Raw genomic sequence first — 10,102 nt, forward strand, 5'->3', positions numbered from 1 at the left:
TATGAGCTTTAGCTACATCTAAATTTGAATTAATAGAATATATTACAAGATCATCTGCAAATTGCAGTATATTAACATTAGAAGTATTTACAAATGAGTTAATCTCACTAGTGTATAAATTATACAATAGAGGAGACAGCGTTGCTCCTTGCATAGTGCCTTTGAAGACTTGTCGTGGTCCGTGTAATATGTTATTAAATTTAACATACAGCTCTCTATTATCTAAGAAATTAAAAATCCATTCGCAAAGTTTTCCTGGGATATTAAAATTGGACAGAACTTTTACTAAAATTGTAGGGTCAACATTATCAAATGCCCCTTGTACATCTAAAAATATGCAAACAGCATGTGACTTGTTGTAATTTGCTAGTTTTAAATCAGAGATAAGAGATATGAAGCTGTCAGAACAGCTTCTACCTCGTCGAAATCCATTTTGAAATGAAGGCAATATGTTGTTGGCCTCCACATACCAATCAAGTCTAGTTTTAATCATATTCTCAAAAACTTTACCTACACATGAAGATAAGGAGATTGGTCTATACGAATTTGCCTCACTAGGTGGTTTGTCTGGTTTTAAAATAGGTATTACACACTGTGTTTTCCAGGATGGAGGTATTTTCCCTTGTAACCAAAGTAAATTCATGACTCTTAATAAAACTTTTTGACCGTTAATGTGTAGTTTTTTTATAAGAAAATATGGTATATCATCTAAGCCTGGGGTAGTATTTTTCCTAGATTTCAAACTTCTAACAAATTCTTCCCAAGTAAAAGGTTGAATAAGATACCTAGACTGATCATTATCGTTGTTCATTTCGAAAAACTTTCTAAAGACCTACAATCGTTATTATTACCTTGACTAAGTTTATTTAAAAATGGTTCTATAAATTCATCGTTTTTATTTACCTGCTTAGATTTTAGTCCTTTAAAACGTTTAATATTATTCCAAATTAACCCAATTGGTGTACATCTATTTAAAGTTCCACAAAAATTACGCCAACTATTAGTTTTTTCCTCAGATATTGTTCGTTTTTTAAGAGCAACGAGTTTTTTGTAAGTTATATAGTTTTCTAAGGATGGATTAGACCTGTAATATTTTAATGCCTCATAGGCTTTAATGACACTGTCCTGACATTTTTTATTCCACCAGGGAACCGGTGGTCTGCTAATGAAATTATTAGTTCTAACAAATTTTGGAATACACTGTATTTTTAATAGGTTGAGTTCAGAAATAAATTTTTCATATGACTCTATAGGATCATTGTCATTTAAAGGAAAATTAGAGAAAACCTCTTCTGAAAGCTCTTTATACTTATCCCAATCAGCTTTAGCATATATAAATTTATCTGTCGGTTCACTTACTTGATACTTTTCAAGAGAGGTCTGCATACTAATTATAGTAGGATAGTGATAGCTACCCATAGGGTCATCATGGACTTTCCACTCACAATGAGGTGCTAGACTTGCACTGCAGAAGCTAACATCGATCGCTGAAGGATTTCGATTGGGGTAAGTTACAGTTGTTGGATTTCCATTGTTTAAAATACACAAGTCTAAGTCACTAATAATGTCAAACAAAGTGTTACCCCTCGGTTGATTAGAAACGCAGCCAAACGCTGCATGATGTGCATTAAAATCTCCTGAAACTATTATGGGTGTTGGTAATTTCTCAATTATGTGTTGAAGTCTATTTAGCCTTATGCGTGGACGGTTTGGAGGACAGTACACGCATAAAACTGATAAAGGTCCTCGGTTAGTCATGATTGAGATCGCTATATTTTGAATACTCTCATAAAAATCGGTCTGTATAAAAGTATGTTTATATATATTTTTAACCAGTATAGCGACTCCGCCGCGACCATTATCAGCATATTTGCAGAAAATATTATATCCAGGTATCCTAAAAGCAGTAGTTGGTTTTAACCATGTTTCATTAAGAAGACAAACATCTATATTATTATCTTTTAAGAAATTTATTAGCAAGGGTTTTTTATTTATAGCTGATTGAATATTAAATTGTGCAATTTTAAAAAGTGAAAGATCCATTATTGAATATTCTTAATAAACATTTCTTCAATTGAATGTTTAGTGATTGGGAGGGAATCGGTCTTATTTGCTAACTCTATGAGAGTGGTCACAACTGCATTCATTAAGACGTTGTTTTGTAGCAATTCCTTTTTTATATCAAACGTTGGTGTTTCTGCTGGTGAAGCTGTAGAAGGAACATTAGTTTGGGATTGTGGTTTAGCAGGTTTCGATTTATTTGTCTTGTCAGTCAGTTTTTTGTCTATTATCGCCGGGAATTCTACTTTACGAGTTTCAGCTTTAGAAGCATAAGAGATGTTTGCCTTCTTATCCATTATTTTTTTAAGCTTTATTGGACAAGCTTTTGAAATTGCCAAGTGAGGGCCGCTACAATTGGCACAGCATAACTCGGTTGGTTTATCGCACTCCTTATAGAAGTGGTCGCCTGAGCAAATGGAGCAACGCTGCTTTCCGTTACAAACTTTTGCCGCGTGATTGAATTTAAAACATTTAAAGCATTGCAGTAACGGAGGGACATATTCAAATACACGGTACGAGAACAAGTCGTACTGTACGTCATCTGGTAAAACATTTGATAGGAATGTTATGCTCACAGTCTGTAGGGGAATACGGTCCTGTCCAACTTTTTTTGTGAATCGCCGTATTGCGATTATTTCATATATTGAGCTTAACTTTGTGTACAAGTCCTTGTTTGAAATGTTGGTCGGTACAAATCTTATTATGCCAGTTTTTTCAATTTGGGTTGCCGGAATGTACGCCTTCATATTATATTTAGCCAAAAAGGCGTTGTTGTTTAAGAAATTATTAGCAGTGTTATATTGTTTAAAAACAACTGCGATTTTGTTTGCGTTTACACGCTGTATTGCCGTGACACCTTTGATATCCGTCGTGAAGATGTGATTTAAGAAAATTGGGCTTTTATTTCCCAATTTTTCTTTCGGGTCCTGTTGTTCAACGAACACTTTAAACTCTACTTTTCCCGAGTTTTCAGGGTACAGTCTTTTATAGTCCGGTTTAAAATATGGTAAGTACGCATTGTTCAATTGCTCACCCCCGCCGCCATCGTCCGTGCCGCTGCCGTCCGAGCCGTCGATTTTGGAGCGTTTTAGGGTGGGCGGGTTTGTCCCGCCCCCCTCCTCGCCTTTCATTCTTAACACAATACCTATATATTTATTTACAACTTTACATACAGTATATACAAATTAAGCTATTAAAACTCAATAAATTATAATTTTAAAGATTGGAGCGAAAATTTTTCGACTACTTTTTTCAAATTCCCGCCAAAGAATCCAGAACAACATCGGTAGCTAGTAATTATTTTATTGAGTGTAGAGTTAAAAGCCGAGTAGAGCTGCACAGAAAATTAAAAATTCAATTTAAACAAATAATAATCATCAGATTAAGACGATACGGTAGGGGTCAATTCTCCATACAAACGCTCTCGACTATTTCCTCCCTGGTTTTTGAAGATAGACCAATGATTTTTTCAACACAGATTGTTATTATTTTTATCTGTGTCGGACCGTTTTGATTTTTTAGATATTCTGCTTTTTAAAGATTCTAGAGCCAATCAAAAATTTCCAAAAACGGCCTTTTTCATTGTGGCGCAAAAAAAGGTGTGATACTCAAGATTGGTAACAATTAACCAAAAAAGCTAAACGGTCCGACATAGATTATTTAATTGTTATTCAGATTCTCAAATTTCGTTCCGATTGATTAAGTTTTGAAGGAGGAAAGAGTCGAGAGCGGAACCTCGATTTTAAAGATTTTTTTGAAATATCTTTTGACTGAGTTGTTCTTAATGGACAATTTTTTTTCGATAAATCTAGTTAATAACACTTGTATATTTAACTAAAATTCCCAAGTTGAAAGGGGGGCTCCTTTCCATTTTAGCATTTTCGCTACCGTATCCTCTTAAAAAATGAACATTCTAGATACGTTTAAAAAAATAAAAATCAGTTGGGGTGTCTGAGGTTTTGAGTGATACCGGAAACACGGTGTATGCACCGGAGCACTAAAAATTCAACAGACAATTGTTTGTAGACGTTTAATCAACTAAACAGTTTTTATTAAACGAAAGAATATAACGGTTTGGAAAACAACATGAACATTCTTGAAGTAAGTTCAAAGATATACCTATATCTACAATTGATATTTTTACTATCAAAAAAACCGGCCAAGAGCGTGTCGGGCCACGCTCAGTGTAGGGTTCCGTAGTTTTCCGTATTTTTCTCAAAAACTATTGAACCTATCAAGTTCAAAACAATTTTCCTAGAAAGTCTTTATAAAGTTCTACTTACTACCTATCCAACAATACATATCACACGTTGGGGTTGGAATAAAAAAAAAATCAGTCCCCACTTTACATGTAGGGGGGGTACCCTAAGAAAACATTTTTTTCCGCTTTTTATTTTACTACTTTGTCGGCCTGATTGATGAGTGCTAACGGTCACTGAGATTATCCGCGGACGGACGGACAGACAGACAAAACTGTAAGGGTTCCTAGTTGACTACGGAACCCTAAAGAGGTGTATTTCTATAAAGTAAGTCCTTATTTTTATTGTGACTAATATTTCCACCAGCAATGGTTTTTAACCCCCGACGCAAAAACGACGGGGGTGTTAAAAGTTTGACGTGTCTGTCTGTGTGTGTGTCTGTCTGTCTGTCTATCTGTCTGTCTGTTTGTCTGTCTGTCTGTGTGTGTGTCTGTCTGTGGCATCGTAGCTCCTGAACAGATGAACCGATTTAGATTTAGTTTTTTTTTGTCTGAAAGCTGAGCAAGTCGGGTGTGTTCTTAGCCATGTTTCATTAAAATCGGTCCACTATGTCGCGGTCGGGGGTTTTTTCAAAATTTTAATTTTGTGGTTAGGTTATTAGGTATGCTACATGTGCATTGCTTTCCAGAAATTCCTTACTGCGCATGGAGCATACCGAATTAATTTCAAAAGGCCCTTATTTTCAACCAAAAGGAACCTTTTCAAATGGAAAACCACTTACAAAATCCCCCGAGGCGCCATTCCTTTCTTCCGAAAACCGAGTAAAAGACGCACGAGACAAAAACTGGCTTACCATTGTTATTCGCTGCTTCATTCTGAAACTCTGAAAGGATACACAAAGTTGCATGTATCCGACTTTACCATTTATGAATAGAGTTCCTCTAACTTTGCACCGTTTTGAATGAAATGAGTAAGTGTCAGAAGGTCGTAATTAACAAATTATTTTAAATAACCACACATTTGAAAAAAAAAAAAAAAACCCCGCGACATAGTAGACCGATTTTCATGAAACATGGCTAAGAACACTCCCGACTACCTCAGCTTTCAGACAAAAAACTAAATCTAAATCGGTTCATCCGTTCGGGAGATACAATGCCACAGACAAACACACACACAGACAGACAGACAAACAAACAGACAGACACGTCAAACTTATAACACCCCGTCGTTTTTCGTCGGGGGTAAAAATATTGGACAGGGGACACAGTTAAACGCAAGGCAGCCATTTATGAACTGATATACATATATGTATTTCTAAGAATGAGAGTGAACGCATCCACCGTTTGCATGCACTTATAACTACCCACATAATTACATAGGTACACTTTCCCACTTTTTTTCCAAATTTATTCTAACGCCGTGTCTTGCGTGGGCGACGGTCGCGTGACCGTCGCCGTCGCGTCTCATACTTCCATATCGATAAGGTTTGATTTCGTACGCGTCGCATCGCCGTCGCGCTACCATCGCGCGACCGTCGCCCACGCAAGCCACGGCGTAAGGCATAATAAGGGTTCCGTATCTTGATTTAAATTATGGAATCCTAATCACATGGAACCCTGATTCCGAGAGGCATGTTCCACAAAATATTTTAAAAATTCAAAGGGAATCTCATTCGGATTCAGTTTGAACTTCGGGACTAATTCAATAAAGAAGTTTACTACACAGATTACTAACAATAGACGCCTTGGAACGCCGTGTCTTGCGTGGGCGACAGTCGCGAGACCGTCGTGCGACCGTCGCCGTCGCGTCTCATACTTCCATATCGATAAGGTTTGATTTCGTATGCGTCGCATCGCCGTCGCGCGACCGTCGCCCACACAAGCCACGGCGTAAGCAACTATACGGCACTGCACCGGCTACATTTAAATGGGTATCCATAAATAGAGCTATGAGTTCCTGTAATTGGCTCTTTGTTTTTAACCCCCGACGCAAAAACGACGGGGTGTTATAAGTTTGACAAGTCTGTCTGTCCGTCCGTCTGTCTGTCTGTATGTTTGTTTGTCTGTCTGTGTGTGTGTGTCTGTCTGTGGCATTGTAACTCCCGAACGGATGAACCGATTTAGATTTAGTTTTTTTTTTGTTTGAAAGCTGAGTTAGTCGGGAGTGTTTTTAGCCATGTTTGATGGAAATCGGTCCACGATGTTGGGGGTTTTTTCAAAATTTTAATTTTGTGGTTAGGTTATTAAGTTTCATTTTAGTTTTAATAAAGACATATTATCGTGAACGTTTCGTGAGTATCTGTGCATTCGGATACGCACACAGGCGCCCCCTTTCCCATGGACATTTAGTCACAGGTAGCCCTCCGCAGCGTTGGTAAGCGACGTACCAACTGGGTAAGTAATCTGTGACTCTGTGTCACTTTTTTACGCGGTCCGTCGACTTTTTCCGACACTTTCCATTCAGAATTACACTGTTTTGAATTCTGAAACTTTTGGGCCCTTTTTATAACATTTTCTATTTGACAAACTTATAAAAACTAGTGTAGCCTCAGCAGGGTTAGCACATGATTGCCGCGAGAGTATGTCGCCGCCTGATAGACTATCCGTCCTTATGTAATTAATACAGTTAGAAGAAGACGTGTCTATCTCGCGGCGACATACTCTCGCGGCAATCATGTGCTAGGCCTACAAGAGCATATAATATACGTAGTATGTAGAACATATAATATACGGCTTGTTCCCTCTCTTTCTAAGTACGTATTACGTACTTAGAGAGAGAGAGAGAGAGAGGGAACGAGCCGCCAGCTGGCGATTTTTTTTATTGGCTACAAGTCAAAGGCAAAGACGTGGCCACACCTCGGACACTGGCGATCAAATATATGAAAGGGGCGCGTTCCTAGCACACAGTCTAAGCTCGTGTAGGTGAACGCGTACTATGCTTGTATGAGTGAATGACAGGTCGATTGTTCGCGTCTTTGACAGGCGGTAACTGTGAGGTAACCGAGAGCGGGTGGGCAGCACTTTCAGCGGGGAGCGGAAGTGGCCATACTGTACGATAGTACTCTTTATTATACTGTGACGTGGCCACAGTATAATAAAGAGTACTATCGTACAGTATGGACACTCCCTGCTTCCCGCTGAAAGTGCCGCCCACCCCCTCTCGGTTACCTCTCACCGCCTGTCAAGAACGCGACCAGACGACCTGGAGGGCTACCATAAAGTGCTAAAGCCGTTCAGTTTAGGTTGAGAGAAAGGGACGAAGCTATAGCAGTTCCATAGCTCCGTCCCTCTGTCTTAACCTAAACTGAACGGCTTTAGCACTTCATGGTAGCCCTCCTGTCTTATCTCACTCACACAAGCATGGTACGCATTCACCTACACGAGCTTAGACTGTGTGCGTAGGAAAGCGTTCCTTTCATATATTTAATGCCATTGTACCGCCATTGCAAGCGTTGGTAGCGTAGCGGTACGTGCGACTTTCGTTCCGGAGGTCGCGGGTTCGAACCCCGGCTTACACCAATGAGTTTTTTGGAATTTATACGCGAAATGTCATTTGACGACCGGTTTGGCCTAGTCGGTAGTGACCCTGCCTGCTACGCCGCGGTCCCGGGTTCGAATCCCGGTAAGGGCATTTATTTGTGTGATGAGCACAGATATTTGTTCCTGAGTCATGGATGTTTTCTATGTATTTAAGTATTTGTATTATTAATTATTATATATATCGTTGTCTGAGTACCCATAACACAAGCCTTCTTGAGCTTACCGTGGGACTCAGTCAGTCAGTGTAAGAATGTCCTATAATATTTATTTATTTGATATTTGCCAGTCGCTTTTCGGTGAAGGGAAACATGAGGAAACCGGACTAATTCCAATAAGGTCTAGTTTACCCTTCGGGTTGGAAGGTCAGATGGCAGTCGCTTTCGTAAAACTGCCTACGCCAAATCTTGGGATTAGTTGTCAAAACCGACTCCCACGAGCCATGGCAAAGCCGGGATAACGCAAGGAGGATGACGATTTCATCACCAGTATCACCATTTTATTTTATTTATTTTATTTTATTTTATTTCAAAACAAATTACACAGTATTACAGTGAGACACTAAGGCACTGTGCAATGCATAAAACATCATACTATATTGTTAATACTTAGTGTAATAACGTTAACATAATAAACTTAATAACTAACTGAAGACACTCGATCATCCATCGCTTCGCATAACCTCAGACATTCATCACATAAGACCTTCCATCTACTGGCAAAAACGTCACAGTCAGGTGCTGATTTGAGAAGCGCATTAAGGTACTTTCAAAACGCGAACTAAGGGCGAGTTCCTGTACGCTACAGTGCGCGCTTTGGGAACTGCTAGCAAGTCACGAGTAGTGCGAGCAGTTTTCAGAGGAGTGCTAGCATTGTGTTTTAATGATAAACTGTGTCAATACAAAACCTGCTCCAATATTTATAGATTTCAGTAACACGCATAAAGGCACGTTTACACTAATCCTTTCGGTCCATGCGATCGGGCGAACACAGCTTTGGCAAACGTTTGCAGAGAACGATTCGAATTTACAATATCTGAATCCGATTTGGTATATACATCGTGTTTTTTCATTTCCGTTAAATTCGACATGTCGTTGATGGGTTCATTATCAGGAACCTGTATATCACTTTTAGTTAAATTCGCAAAAAAAAAAAACTTTTCATCATTTTCATACATAATAAATGAATTTATTAGAATAACGTTCAAGTTGGTGTCAAGTGATTGACGGCACATGTCAAAACAAATAACATTAGGAATTGGTAAAGGCTGTCACACACGTGTCCAGTAATTATCTTTATTTTTTTTAATAACTCGATAACCGTAAGAGTTAAAACGATAGTTTCTTAGAGAAATTAATTGTATTTGATCTAAAGAACCTTCCCTTAAAGTTGATGGAATTCAATAAAAAACAGGTTGTATGTATACTTGTATAGACCTATCACCGAATCGTATTGGCCTTTTGCCACCGCTTATGAAAGCTCGGTCTGCTCGACAACAAATTTTCGTAATAGTACAGTTTCAGTAAGGTATCTGAGGCTATTTACAAAAGACAGCACTAAAATTGGCTGATAGTACGAGTAAAAACTTAAAAAGTATTTTTTCTACTCCCGAACTGTATTCGTCATTTTACAGGGTCGTGCATAAATCTTTAAAACCCTATCTAAAAGTCTATTCCCCAAAACCAGCGTCCGCCCGGCTTTCCGCGCATGCACGCAATAACGAAAAAAATTTAAAACGCGTTGTTTGGCTCTGTAACCATGGATACGAATTGTTATAACGATACTGCGCTCGTGCGCGGGAAGGCTTTGGGCAGCTGCGCTGACAGTGCAAACCTTTGCGTCAAAATACAGGAAACGGTTCGCTATTGTCTCGCAGAAACTTTTTTCGCATATCTTTGATTTGCATAAGTTCTTGGCAAAAGTGGTTTGGCAGAAATACCTTATGCAGAATATGCTTTGCCATAAATCATTTCGCAGATTTTTATAATATCGAATCGTTACGTTGGCAGAATATTGAGCATAATAGTCTTCTAGTCGAATAAATAGTACTTTCGCAGATTATAAATATTTGTGCATAATATTTAGGCGGCATAAATTTGCAATTTGCTTTTTGATAGCGAGTCAGATGTGTTGGGGATGCAAGATATCTAACACTCCTCCTCGTTTCGCTCGTCGCCGTACCTAAGGGGGCTCTGAGACAGTATTTCCTTTTCGATAGCGTGTCATAATTCCGCTCTTGTATACGATTATTATGGTACATAAAATTGTGCTAAATAAAAGTCGTCCAAAGTAACGTTTGCGCGACTA

The sequence above is a fragment of the Leguminivora glycinivorella genome, chromosome 26, assembly GCF_023078275.1.
Source record: "Leguminivora glycinivorella isolate SPB_JAAS2020 chromosome 26, LegGlyc_1.1, whole genome shotgun sequence".
In the NCBI taxonomy this organism is placed as follows: Eukaryota; Metazoa; Arthropoda; class Insecta; order Lepidoptera; family Tortricidae; genus Leguminivora; species Leguminivora glycinivorella.